The sequence below is a fragment of the Ranitomeya variabilis genome, chromosome 4 (assembly GCF_051348905.1).
Source record: "Ranitomeya variabilis isolate aRanVar5 chromosome 4, aRanVar5.hap1, whole genome shotgun sequence".
NCBI lineage: Eukaryota > Metazoa > Chordata > Amphibia > Anura > Dendrobatidae > Ranitomeya > Ranitomeya variabilis.
In genome coordinates, this window is record NC_135235.1 from 202,715,946 (window position 1) to 202,729,014 (window position 13,069).

The 13,069-nt window shown below is 43.8% G+C and overlaps 1 protein-coding gene across 1 annotated transcript in view; it reads left to right on the forward strand.

The window, feature by feature from the left end:
- Positions 1 to 3,493: 3,493 nt before the first annotated feature.
- Positions 3,494 to 13,069, forward strand: part of LOC143770236 (uncharacterized) — a 75,535-nt gene continuing 65,959 nt past the window's right edge. The window contains exon 1 of the mRNA XM_077259657.1: positions 3,494 to 3,515. The gene's annotated coding sequence lies outside the window, so the exon portion shown is untranslated. The remainder of the gene's footprint in view (positions 3,516 to 13,069) is intronic.

Below are 13,069 nucleotides of genomic sequence, written 5' to 3' on the forward strand. Positions count from 1 at the left end.
TTGATTGCAAACTTAATTTTAACGATCAACTTCCTTTCATTTTTCCCAAGCAGTAATAAACCTTATTTAGCTTTATATCATCAAATTGGTTTTCTGATCTGTGTTAAAGTCTTCTTAATGTGGGTCTTTCTCCCATGATATCTTACATTGTAAGGTCCGTGGGAAGTAGATTTCCAAATGGGAACGTGTCAAGGCACAGAAAAAGCAATAGAGAAATATTACCGACAACCTTATACTCTTACATTTTACTTTACTAATGTTTGCGTTCTAAATTGACTTACATCTAGGGCACAGTAGAGATAGGTAAATCTTTTGAATTTTTAATCCGCCATTTTCCCCCAATATTTGACTTGCCGCAAATTAAAACAACTGCGAAGCCCCCAATTGCACTGAAAAGACAAGAGTACCACTCTGAGGTCTCCTAGGACTCAGGGCCGGTTTTAGGCAAAGTGGGGCCCTAGGCAAAGTTTAAAATGGGGCCCCAAATGCTAACATATTGCACGTCACACAGAAGCATTTCGGTTGTATTTACCTGCGCTGATCTCAGGCCGCTAAACGAGTGTGATCGACAATACTGAAGTCGTTGGACGCTTGTTTCCCGGCCTCTTTCCACCATCTGAGAAAGAATGATGGGACAGAACCATCACTAATAGATCACTAACAGATCACCATACAGTATCATGTTATCAGCAGCACATCTACAGTTTACATAGGGTGATGTGCTGCTGAGAACAATGATTTTTATTCCGGCATAAACAATCCAATCACCCAATGAATATGCAGCATTTTACTTGTTTAGTAAAATACACCCCATAGTCCTCCATATAATATAATGTGCTCCACAGTCCTCCATATAGTATAATACACTCTTCATAGTCCTCCATATATTAAAATGCACACGCCATAGTCCTCCATATAGTATACAGCAGAGCCCACAGTAGTATACAGTAGAGCCCCCAGGGGTATACAGCAGAGCCCCCAGGGGTATACAGCAGAGCCCCCAGGGGTATACAGCAGAGCCCCCAGTAGTATACAGCACAGCCCCCAGTAATATACAGCAGAGCCCCCAGTAATATACAGCAGAGCCCCCAGGGGTATACAGCAGAGCCCCCAGGGGTATACAGCAGAGCCCCCAGGGGTATACAGCAGAGCCCCCAGTAGTATACAGCACAGCCCCCAGTAATATACAGCAGAGCCCCCAGTAATATACAGCAGAGCCCCCAGGGGTATACAGCAGAGCCCCCAGGGGTATACAGCAGAGCCCCCAGTAGTATACAGCACAGCCCCCAGTAATATACAGCAGAGCCCCCAGTAATATACAGCAGAGCCCCCAGTAATATACAGCAGAGCCCCCAGGGGTATACAGCAGAGCCCCCAGGGGTATACAGCAGAGCCCCCAGTAGTATACAGCACAGCCCCCAGTAATATACAGCAGAGCCCCCAGTAATATACAGCAGAGCCCCCAGGGGTATACAGCAGAGCCCCCAGGGGTATACAGCAGACCCCAGGGGTATACAGCAGAGCCCCCAGGGGTATACAGCAGAGCCCCCAGGGGTATACAGCACAGCCCCCAGGGGTATACAGCACAGCCCCCAGTGGTATACAGCAGAGCCCCCAGGGGTATACAGCAGAGCCCCCAGGGGTATACAGCAGAGCCCCCAGTAGTATACAGCACAGCCCCCAGTGGTGTACAGCAGTGCCCCCAGGGGTATACAGCAGAGCCCCCAGTAGTATACAGCACAGCCCCCAGGGGTATACAGCAGAGCCCCCAGGGGTATACAGCAGAGCCCCCAGGGGTATACAGCACAGCCCCCAGGGGTATACAGCACAGCCCCCAGTGGTATACAGCAGAGCCCCCAGGGGTATACAGCAGAGCCCCCAGGGGTATACAGCAGAGCCCCCAGTAGTATACAGCACAGCCCCCAGTGGTGTACAGCAGTGCCCCCAGGGGTATACAGCAGAGCCCCCAGTAGTATACAGCACAGCCCCCAGTGGTGTACACCACAGCTCACATCCCCCCCTCTCCTCTCCTCTCCCCTCCTCCCCTCTCCTCTCCCCGTCCAGTAAAAAGAAAAAAAAAAAACACAAGCTCCTCACCTCTCCACACGTGCCCGCGCTGCTCCTGTGTCGGCGGCTGCAGCTGCTCTGCCTGGGACACAGTGAGTGCGCGCGCACCCGCTGTGTCAGAGGCAGAGCGGGGAATGATGGGAGAGGGGGCGTCAGGTGACGCTCTCTCCTCCATCATTGCTTTGAACTGTACCGGCAGATGCCGGTACAGTTCAATGCGGCGGGGGAGTCAGCGCTGGCGGCAGGCGGGCCCCCTGCCTCACAGGGGCCCGGGGCCCCATAGCGGCTGCGTGATTTGCCGCTAGCTGGGGGCCCCTGGGGGAGTGGGGGCCCCAGGCAGCTGCCTGGTCTGCCTGCCCCTAACGCCGGCCCTGCTAGGACTGTAATGAACCCTTTCCAAGCTCTTTCTTTCAAGCACAGTTTTAGTACGGTTAAAGTGGCTTTAACATACAGTGCTCCAGTATAAGTAAGTACACCCTCTTTGAAAAGCAAGATTTTAATTAATATCTCACGGAACACAAGATTTATTTGAAAAATTTTCACAGGACTGAGTTGAATAGAAAAGAATGTAGCCCATAACATATGAAAGTAAATTTAATAACATTTATTTCAAAATCTTCAAAAACAGCTACCGTATATCTAGTATTCTGTATGCTCCTCCCATGAATTTTAAGGATAGCACTAAGTCTTTTAGGCATATTGTCAACATTTTGCAATATCTACTGTATATGTGATGAACCCGCACCTCGCCTCTCCACAGGACGTCACTATTAGGGACCAGGCGGTATGATCTCCTCACCTGCACCAACATTACATTCCGCACCCCTGGGGACATGTAGGGTCATCTTGGTACAGTTTCCACAGACACCCCCTGTCCACATGGGCCCAGAGAGGCACAAGGGTGAAATGATGTGGCCCACGCAATCACCGATGTGGCACCATACTCGCTCACAACACTGACAGGCTGGAAGGCCCCTTTCACTAGCATCAGTGAAACAGAGCGCTGCTGGCCCGGCAGGACTGCCACCAGTTCCTCATCAGATATAAGCCCGGTCCGGGATTATATCAGGCCAGAAAAAAGTCAGTTTCCATTCTTTAAAGAAGCAGTCTCATCAAAATGTTTATCTTATTAATATATTAAATGCATCATAATTTCTAGCACTGTGTACTTACAATTGCTCATTTTGCCTTTCTACCCAGATAATTATTCTCTTTTCCATTAGGTCTGTGACTTCACATGATTAATAACTGACGAGCTGAATCCTTCTAAGCTTTATGTAGAAACAGGAGGTCAATTTTCCCTGCGTGAGTTATCACTGATAAAGTCCCAGGCGAGGAGGAGGAGCAGCTGAGTCAGGACGTGAAGAGGGGAATAATTTCTGCAGGGTCAAGACACTTCCTCTTTCCACAAAGAGCAGAGAAAAGAGAAGAATGAGCTGGGTAGAAAGGTAAAATGAGCAACTGTAAGTGCACAGTGCCATATAATATGATGATAGCAATATATTGAGGAAAAAAACTTTGACTGGAGGAGGGTTCCTTTAAGAACAACCCATTTTAGAGCCTGGGTGCTGGATGGAGAATGATGATTGACAACTTGTCTTTTCAGAATTCCCCATAAGGCTAAGTTCAAACTGGGAAGTTTTGCTGCGTTTTTTTTCCTGTAGCAAAACCTGAGTGCTTATCAGGAAAGAAGCTGTGGCAAAAACAAAGGTTTTGCTGCATTTTTGGTGCCGTTTTTGGCATGTTTTACGGAGTAATGGGAGCATCTTCTCTTTTGATATAGAGCAGTACATCTGTGAATTCATGATATCATCAATGAAATGAAGCACCCGGAGACCAAGAGCACTCATGCAGCGCCACATAAGGACACTGTCACCACCATGCTTCACTGTAGGCACCATGATTTTTTCCACAAATATCATAATCTTTGTCCCCATTGGGGCTCACAATCTAAATTCCTTATCAGTATGTCTTTTGAGTGTGGAGGAAAAGCACATCATCTAGAGGAAACCCATGCAAACTTTTTGCATTTGTTGTCATTGGTAGGATTCAAACCCAGGATTCCAGTGCTACAAGGCTATAGTACTAACCATAAAGCCACCATAGTAATAACCACTGAGGCAATGAGTTTATTTGAAGGAACTAGATGAAGCATTGATTTATTGAGTATTGTATTAACGTTCAGTATTCCTCCAAGGCTAGCTACCCGCTAAGTTTTCTTTTAGAATCAATATATTACCTTTATGAATGTTATTGTATGATTTAGATTTGTTTATAGCGACAGTTTTAAAGACAGTGTTCAACAGTGAATGGGGGCTTGTAGACTGGAGAAGGGGGTCTCTAACTTCATAAAACTCGGAATTCGTCAGTCTTGTGTAGTCAGTTTTGTGGTACTAAATATGATAAGATCTGCTGGGTCCTTTTTACTTTGACTTTTGTGTTACTTTTTGCCCTTTCTCGAGATTCCTACATTATCAGTTACTTGATCAAATGCAGAAAAAAAAACTGATAAGAAATAAAAACAAAGTTCCTTTCTGAGACAAGGAATGTCAGCAAATTACAGGAATGTTGGGACACGACCCGGAATGTCTCCCAATGTTATAAATCTTGTAATATGCCATAGATGAATCCTATTACATATAGATATGTTTTTGTATAAGAAAAGTGGGGACGTTGTCCCTGACAAGACGTTTGAGTGATGTTTTCCTTTTCCTTCCGAAGTGTCACATACAGTACGTCTAGTCTGCAACTCAGGAAGGAGTTCCTTGTCCTATGGGGGTTGTGTGGAGCTCATATCTTAGGTTATATTATTCTACAAGATCCTGTAATATTACGTCTGATAAGATCTGAGAGTGTGTCAAGGTTCTACTGACCTCTGGTTCTCTGTCTCAAATAAATGGATGTGCCAAAAATACTGATATTAAAGTGTATTTTCAGGAATGTGTTCATTCACCAGAAAGTGGCGTTCCTTCGATGATCCATATGTGATCAGTGGAGATCTAAATACTAAGATCTCCACTGATCAGCAGCTGAGAAAGACTGGGCTACAGAGGTGGACACATCCACATGTACCGATGAGCCACCGCGCTTCATCATAATAGGGATGCCCCTTATTTTGCTACTTAATGGCGTTCTTACGGGTTATCCTCCCCCACTTATCACACATTGATGGCCCGATCAACAGAGCAGAGCAGCAGAGAAGGAACTGCATGGTCAACATGACATCACAGGAGGTAGGAGAATCACCGGCAGAAACAGTCCATGACCGATCTGACCTGGGAGAGATCATCGCCGAGCAGCACCGGCAGGCAGTTAGCAACTACCTGTCGATAAGAGGTTAGGTAAAGAAAATTCCCAGATAACGCTTTTAATTTCATTACATTATCACAATATTGATCACAAGTTCAAGTCCCCTATGGGGACTAAAAGAAAAAAGTTACGTTTATTTAAAAAAAAAGTTTTAAAAAATATTAAATACTTATAGGGGTTGTCCGTTCTAATACTACAAGTCTACAGCCACTCCATGTGACTGCAGACTTGTGAATCCTTACATCATGCGCACTGCGCGCTGTGAAGATACCCTGATGCCGGCGTCGGGAGAGGAAGGCGCATGAAAGCAAGTAAGCGATTTACATACATGTTGTCACATGCCAACTAGACTGTTTCCAACCTCACTGATTGCAAATGTCTAGTCGGAATATAGGCTGCAGTATGCAAATTGCTTACTTGCAGTCAAATGAGCACACGCTCCCAGCACAGACATCAGAGAATCCTCCCAACGTGCAGTGTGAGGACTCACAAGTCTGCAGTCACATAGCCTAATGCTGGACAACCCCTTTAAAGAAACATAAACGTTTAAAGTCCCCCTTTTTTTCAACACCAAAATTAAAAAATAAACAAATTTAGTATCACCAAATCTAGAAAGATCCAATCTGTAAAGACATAAGATTATTAAACCACTAGGATACATGCCAGAAAGAAAAAAAAAATCAATACATCAAGGAAAAAACAAAAACACACACATACATATATACACTGCTCAAAAAAATAAAGGGAACACTTAAACAACAGAAACTAAGTCCAAATAAATCAAACTTCTGTGAAATCAAACTGTCCACTTAGGAAGCAACACTGATTGACAATCCATTTCACATGCTGTTGTGCAAATCGAACAGACAACAGATGGAAATTATTGGCAATTATCAAGACACACTCAATAAAGGAGTGGTTCTGCAGGTGGGGACCACAGACCACATCTCAGTACCAATGCTTTCTGGCTGATGTTTTGGTCACTTTTGAATGTTGGTTGTGCTTTCACACTCGTGGTAGCATGAGATGGACTCTACAACCCACACAAGTGGCTCAGGTAGTGTAGCTCATCCAGGATGGCACATCAATGCGAGTTGTGGCAAGAAGGTTTGCTGTGTCTGTCAGCGTAGTGTCCAGAGGCTGGAGGTGCTACCAGGAGACAGGCCAACACCAGGAGATGTGGAAGGGGCCATAGGAGGGCATCAACCCAGCAGCATGACCGCTACCTCTGCCTTTGTGCAAGGAGGAACAGGATGAGCACTGCCAGAACCTTGCAAAATGACCTCCAGCAGGCCACAAATGTGCATGTGTCTGCACAAACGGTTAGAAACCGACTCCATGAGGATTGTCGGAGTGCCCGACGTCCACAGATGGGGGTTGTGCTCACAGCTCAACACCGTGCAGGACGCTTGGTATTTGCAACAGAACACCAGGATTGGCAAATTTGCTGCTGGCACCCTGTGCGCTTCACAGATGAAAGCAGGTTCACACTGAGCACATGTGACAGAGTCTGGAGACTTCGTGGAGAGTTATCTGCTGCTTGCACAATCCTTCAGCATGACCGGTTTGGCAGTGGGTCAGTAATGGTGTGGGGTGGCATTTCTTTGGAGGGCTGCACAGCCTTCCATGTGCTCACCAGAGGTAGCCTGACTGCCATTAGGTACCGAGATGAGATCCTCAGACCCCTTGTGAGACCATATGCTGGTGCGGTTAGCCCTGGGTTCCTCCTAATGCAGGACAATGCCAGACTTCATGTGACTGGAGAGTGTGTCAGCATTTCCTGCAAGATGAAGGCATTGAAGCTATGGACTGGCCCGCCCGTTCCCAAGACCTGAATCCGATTGAGCACATCTGGGACATCATGTCTTGCACCATCCACCAACGTCACGTTGCACCACAGACTGTCCAGGAGTTGGCAGATGCTTTAGTCCAGGTCTGGGAGGAGATCCCTCAGGAGACCATCCACCGCCTCATCAGGAGCATGCCCAGGCATTGTAGGGAAATTATACAGGCAAGTGGAGGCCACACACACTACTGAGCATCATTTCCTTGTCTTGAGGCATTTCCACTGAAGTTGGATCAGCCTGTAACTTCATTTTCCACTTTGATTTTGAGCATCATTCCAACTCCAGACCTACGTGGGATATTAGAAACAAAACCTCAGATACAGAAACCATAACTACATAGAAAATAGTCCTGTCTGGATCATCCAGGACTCATCGGGATAGTACCCTGAGATACTTCAAACTCAAACAGAACCAAAAAACACGAAGTATTATACCTCATAGAAATATAAAAGTATATATGTTTATTATTAAATATACAGAAAAAACAAACAAAACAAAAATAATTACAATCCAGAAAAATAGGCAATAATTATCACAGAGTCATATGAATATTGAGAACTGGGTGCACCAGAACCAGTGTTGCACCATGGACAAAGAGGGGAATCTATAATTTAAAGTGCCAATGCTTAATATACCACAGTAATAGGTATGATAACAGAGTAGGAAGGGATATACCCTATGGTCAAGTGACCGTCATCCTAACAATATAAGAGAGCTAGTCTCATGCTGTCCTCTTACCCTTCTCCTTGTCCATGTGTGGCAACACGCGCCCCTACGCGCGTTTCGCCAACAGCTTCGTCGTTGTTTTTTGGTTCTACGTGGGATATTAGTTGTGATTTACGTTGATCATATTTAGGTTCTATTGTTCATAATACATTCCACTATGTAATGAATAAAGATTTACAACTGGAATATTTCATTCAGTGATATCTAGGATGTGGGATTTTAGTGTTCCTTTTATGTTTTTGAGCAGTGTATATTACCCTATTAGCGATGGAACAGTTGTATTTTTTCAAACTCTACACCCATAAAAAAAAGTTTCAATTTTTCCATATATATAAGGTAGAAGGTGTCATTCAAAACTACAACTCCTGACAACAACAAAAACAAATGCTCATGCAGCTGTATCAATGGAAAAATAAAAACAAAGTCACGTCTCTGGAAAGAATAATCTAAAGCAAAAAATAATGGCTGCAGCTCGAAGGGGTTAAATTCTGGCTTAAAACGTGCTGTATGCCCCGTCCCCCGGAAAGCAGATAGGTGACAGATCAAATTGGTCATCTTCTGATTCTCCTCCAGTCTCAGCAATGAACTCCTTGGTCATGTCTCCCACGTCTTCATTTGTTTTTTATTTTGCTGAATAAAGAATTACTGACGACGTCTGAATGAATCAGAGCCTGGAGCTAATCTCCAAACCTGCAGCTGTCACGTTCCTCACTCTCCGCACGTTGGGACGCAGGATATCCATTATTCAGTCTCACCTTTGTTCTACATATTTTTGGATTTTCTCAGTTTCTCTTATTAGTTCAGTTTGCAATTGACAAAATCTGTTTCCTTCTTTCGTATAATAGCGACATTTGGGGCCGGTAAAAAAAACCCAAAACATTTATTTATTGAGTGCCCTCAGATCACCCAGAGGAAAAATTTGGAGATTTTTTGTGGGAAAGAAAACAATGTAGACAGTAATGGACAATAAAGACTATTTATAATGAAGAATACTTTTAAGAGAAGGAAATGTTCTAAAACCATTAAGCGTATGTCCCGATGCAACGTATTTTCGGTAGAAAAAAAAATCGGCACACATCTTTTTCAGGTGAGTTTGCTCCATAATCCACCTGAGAAAGCACCCAGAAAATTCTCAAAAAATATAAACTTTTCTATGTAAAGACAACTTGCCATACATATGGTCAGTCTCTTGAAAGAAACACGGCAAGTCGTTAAAGAAAAAGACCTGACCGTTCTTCAGGCTTTAACCCCTTCATGACCCAGCCTATTTTGGCCTTAATGACCTTGCCATTTTTTGCAATTCTGACCAGTGTCCCTTTATGAGGTAATAACTCAGAAACGCTTCAACGGATCCTTGCGGTTCTGAGATTTTTTTATCGTGACATATTGGGCTTCATGTTAGTGGTAAATTTAGGTCGATAATTTCTGAGTTTATTTGTGAAAAAAACGGAAATTTGGCGAAAAATTTGAAAATTTTGCAATTTTCACATTTTGAATTTTTATTCTGTTAAACCAGAGTTATGTGACACAAAATAGTTAATAAATAACATTTCCCACATGTCTACTTTACATCAGCACAATTTTGGAAACAATTTTTTTTTTTGCTAGGAAGTTATAAGGGTTAAAATTTGACCAGTGATTTCTCATTTTTACAACAAAATTTACAAAACCATTTTTTTTAGGGACCACCTCACATTTGAAGTCAGTTTGAGGGTTCTATATGGCTGAAAATACCCAAAAGTGACACCATTCTAAAAACTGCACCCCTCAAGGTGCTCAAAACCACATTCGAGAAGTTTATTAACCCTTCAGGTGTTTCACAGCAGCAGAAGCAACATGGAGGGGAAAAATTAACATTTAACTTTTTAGTCACAAAAATGATCTTTTCGCAACAATTTTTTTATTTTCCCAAGGGTAAAAGGAGAAACTGGACCACGAATGTTGTTGTCCAATTTGTCCTGAGTACGCTGATACCTCATATGTGGGGGTAAACCACTGTTTGGGCGCACGGCAGGGCTCGGAAGGGAAGGAGCGCCATTTGAATTTTTGAATGAAAAATTGGCTCCAATCTTTAGCGGACACCATGTCGTGTTTGGAGAGCCCCCGTGTGCCTAAACATTGGAGCTCCCCCACAAGTGACCCCATTTTGGAAACTAGACCCCCCAAGGAACTTATCTAGAAGCATAGTGAGCACTTTAAACCCCCAGGTGCTTCACAAATTAATCCGTAAAAATGAAAAAGTACTTTTTTTTCACACAAAATTTATTTTAGCCTCAATTTTTTCATTTTCACATGGGCAACAGGATAAAATGGATCCTAAAATTTGTTGGGCAATTTCTCCTGAGTACGCCAATACCTCATATGTGGGGGTAAACTACTGTTTGGGCACATGGTAAGGCTCGGAAGGGAAGGAGCGCCATTTGACTTTTTGAATGAAAAATTATCTCCATCGTTAGCGGACACCATGTCAGGTTTGGAGAGCCGCCCCTGTGTGCCTAAACATTGGAGCTCCCCCACAAGTGACCCCATTTTGGAAACTAGACCCCCCAAGGAACTTATCTAGATGCATAGTGAGCACTTTAAACCCTCAGGTGCTTCACAAATTGATCCGTAAAAATGAAAAAGTACTTTTTTTTCACACAAAATTTCTTTTAGCCTCAATTTTTTCATTTTCACATGGGCAACAGGATAAAATGGATCCTAAAATTTGTTGGGCAATTTCTCCTGAGTACGCCGATACCTCATATGTGGGGGTAAACCACTGTTTGGGTGCACGGCAAGGCTCGGAAGGGAAGGCGCGCCATTTGACTTTTTGAATGAAAAATTGGCTCCAATCTTTAGCGGACACCATGTCGTGTTTGGAGAGCCCCCGTGTGCCTAAACATTGGAGCTCCCCCACAAGTGACCCCATTTTGGAAACTAGACCCCCCAAGGAACTTATCTAGAAGCATAGTGAGCACTTTAAACCCCCAGGTGCTTCACAAATTAATCCGTAAAAATGAAAAAGTACTTTTTTTTCACACAAAATTTATTTTAGCCTCAATTTTTTCATTTTCACATGGGCAACAGGATAAAATGGATCCTAAAATTTGTTGGGCAATTTCTCCTGAGTACGCCAATACCTCATATGTGGGGGTAAACTACTGTTTGGGCACATGGTAAGGCTCGGAAGGGAAGGAGCGCCATTTGACTTTTTGAATGAAAAATTATCTCCATCGTTAGCGGACACCATGTCAGGTTTGGAGAGCCGCGCCTGTGTGCCTAAACATTGGAGCTCCCCCACAAGTGACCCCATTTTGGAAACTAGACCCCCCAAGGAACTTATCTAGATGCATAGTGAGCACTTTAAACCCTCAGGTGCTTCACAAATTGATCCGTAAAAATGAAAAAGTACTTTTTTTTCACACAAAATTTCTTTTAGCCTCAATTTTTTCATTTTCACATGGGCAACAGGATAAAATGGATCCTAAAATTTGTTGGGCAATTTCTCCTGAGTACGCCGATACCTCATATGTGGGGGTAAACCACTGTTTGGGTGCACGGCAAGGCTCGGAAGGGAAGGCGCGCCATTTGACTTTTTGAATGAAAAATTGGCTCCAATCTTTAGCGGACACCATGTCGTGTTTGGAGAGCCCCCGTGTGCCTAAACATTGGAGCTCCCCCACAAGTGACCCCATTTTGGAAACTAGACCCCCCAAGGAACTTATCTAGAAGCATAGTGAGCACTTTAAACCCCCAGGTGCTTCACAAATTAATCCGTAAAAATGAAAAAGTACTTTTTTTTCACACAAAATTTATTTTAGCCTCAATTTTTTCATTTTCACATGGGCAACAGGATAAAATGGATCCTAAAATTTGTTGGGCAATTTCTCCTGAGTACGCCAATACCTCATATGTGGGGGTAAACTACTGTTTGGGCACATGGTAAGGCTCGGAAGGGAAGGAGCGCCATTTGACTTTTTGAATGAAAAATTATCTCCATCGTTAGCGGACACCATGTCAGGTTTGGAGAGCCGCCCCTGTGTGCCTAAACATTGGAGCTCCCCCACAAGTGACCCCATTTTGGAAACTAGACCCCCCAAGGAACTTATCTAGATGCATAGTGAGCACTTTAAACACTCAGGTGCTTCACAAATTGATCCGTAAAAATGAAAAAGTACTTTTTTTTCACACAAAATTTCTTTTAGCCTCAATTTTTTCATTTTCACATGGGCAACAGGATAAAATGGATCCTAAAATTTGTTGGGCAATTTCTCCTGAGTACGCCGATACCTCATATGTGGGGGTAAACCACTGTTTGGGTGCACGGCAAGGCTCGGAAGGGAAGGCGCGCCATTTGACTTTTTGAATGGAAAATTAGCTCCAATCGTTAGTGGACACCATGTCGCGTTTGGAGAGCCCCTGTGTGCCTAAACATTGGAGCTCCCCTACAAGTGACCCCATTTTGGAAAGTAGACCCCCCAAGGAACTAATCTAGATGCATAGTGAGCACTTAAAACCCCCAGGTGCTTCACAGAAGTTTATAACGCAGAGCCATGAAAATAAAAAAATTATTTTTCTTTCCTCAAAAATGATTTTTAGCCCGGAGTTTTTTATTTTCCCAAGGATAATAGGAGAAATTGGACCCCAAATGTTGTTGTCCAGTTTGTCCTGAGTACGATGATACCCCTTATGTGGGGGTAAACCACTGTTTGGGCCCACGGCAGGGCTCGGAAGGGAAGGCACGCCATTTGGCTTTTTGAATGGAAAATTAGCTTCAATCATTAGCGGACACCATGTCGCGTTTGGAGAGCCCCTGTGTGCCTAAACATTGGAGCTCCCGCACAAGTGACCCCATTTTGGAAACTAGACCTCCCAAGGAACTAATCTAGATGTGTGGTGAGCACTTTGAACCCCCAAGTGCTTCACAGAAGTTTATAACGCAGAGCCATGAAAATAAAAAATTATTTTTCTTTCCTCAAAAATGATTTTTTAACCCACAATTTTTTATTTTCCCAAGGGTAACAGGAGAAATTGGACCCCAAAAGTTGTTGTGCAGTTTCTCCTGAGTACGCTGATACCCCATATGTTGGGGTAAACCACTGTTTTGGCACACGTTGGGGATCGGAAGGGAAGTAGTG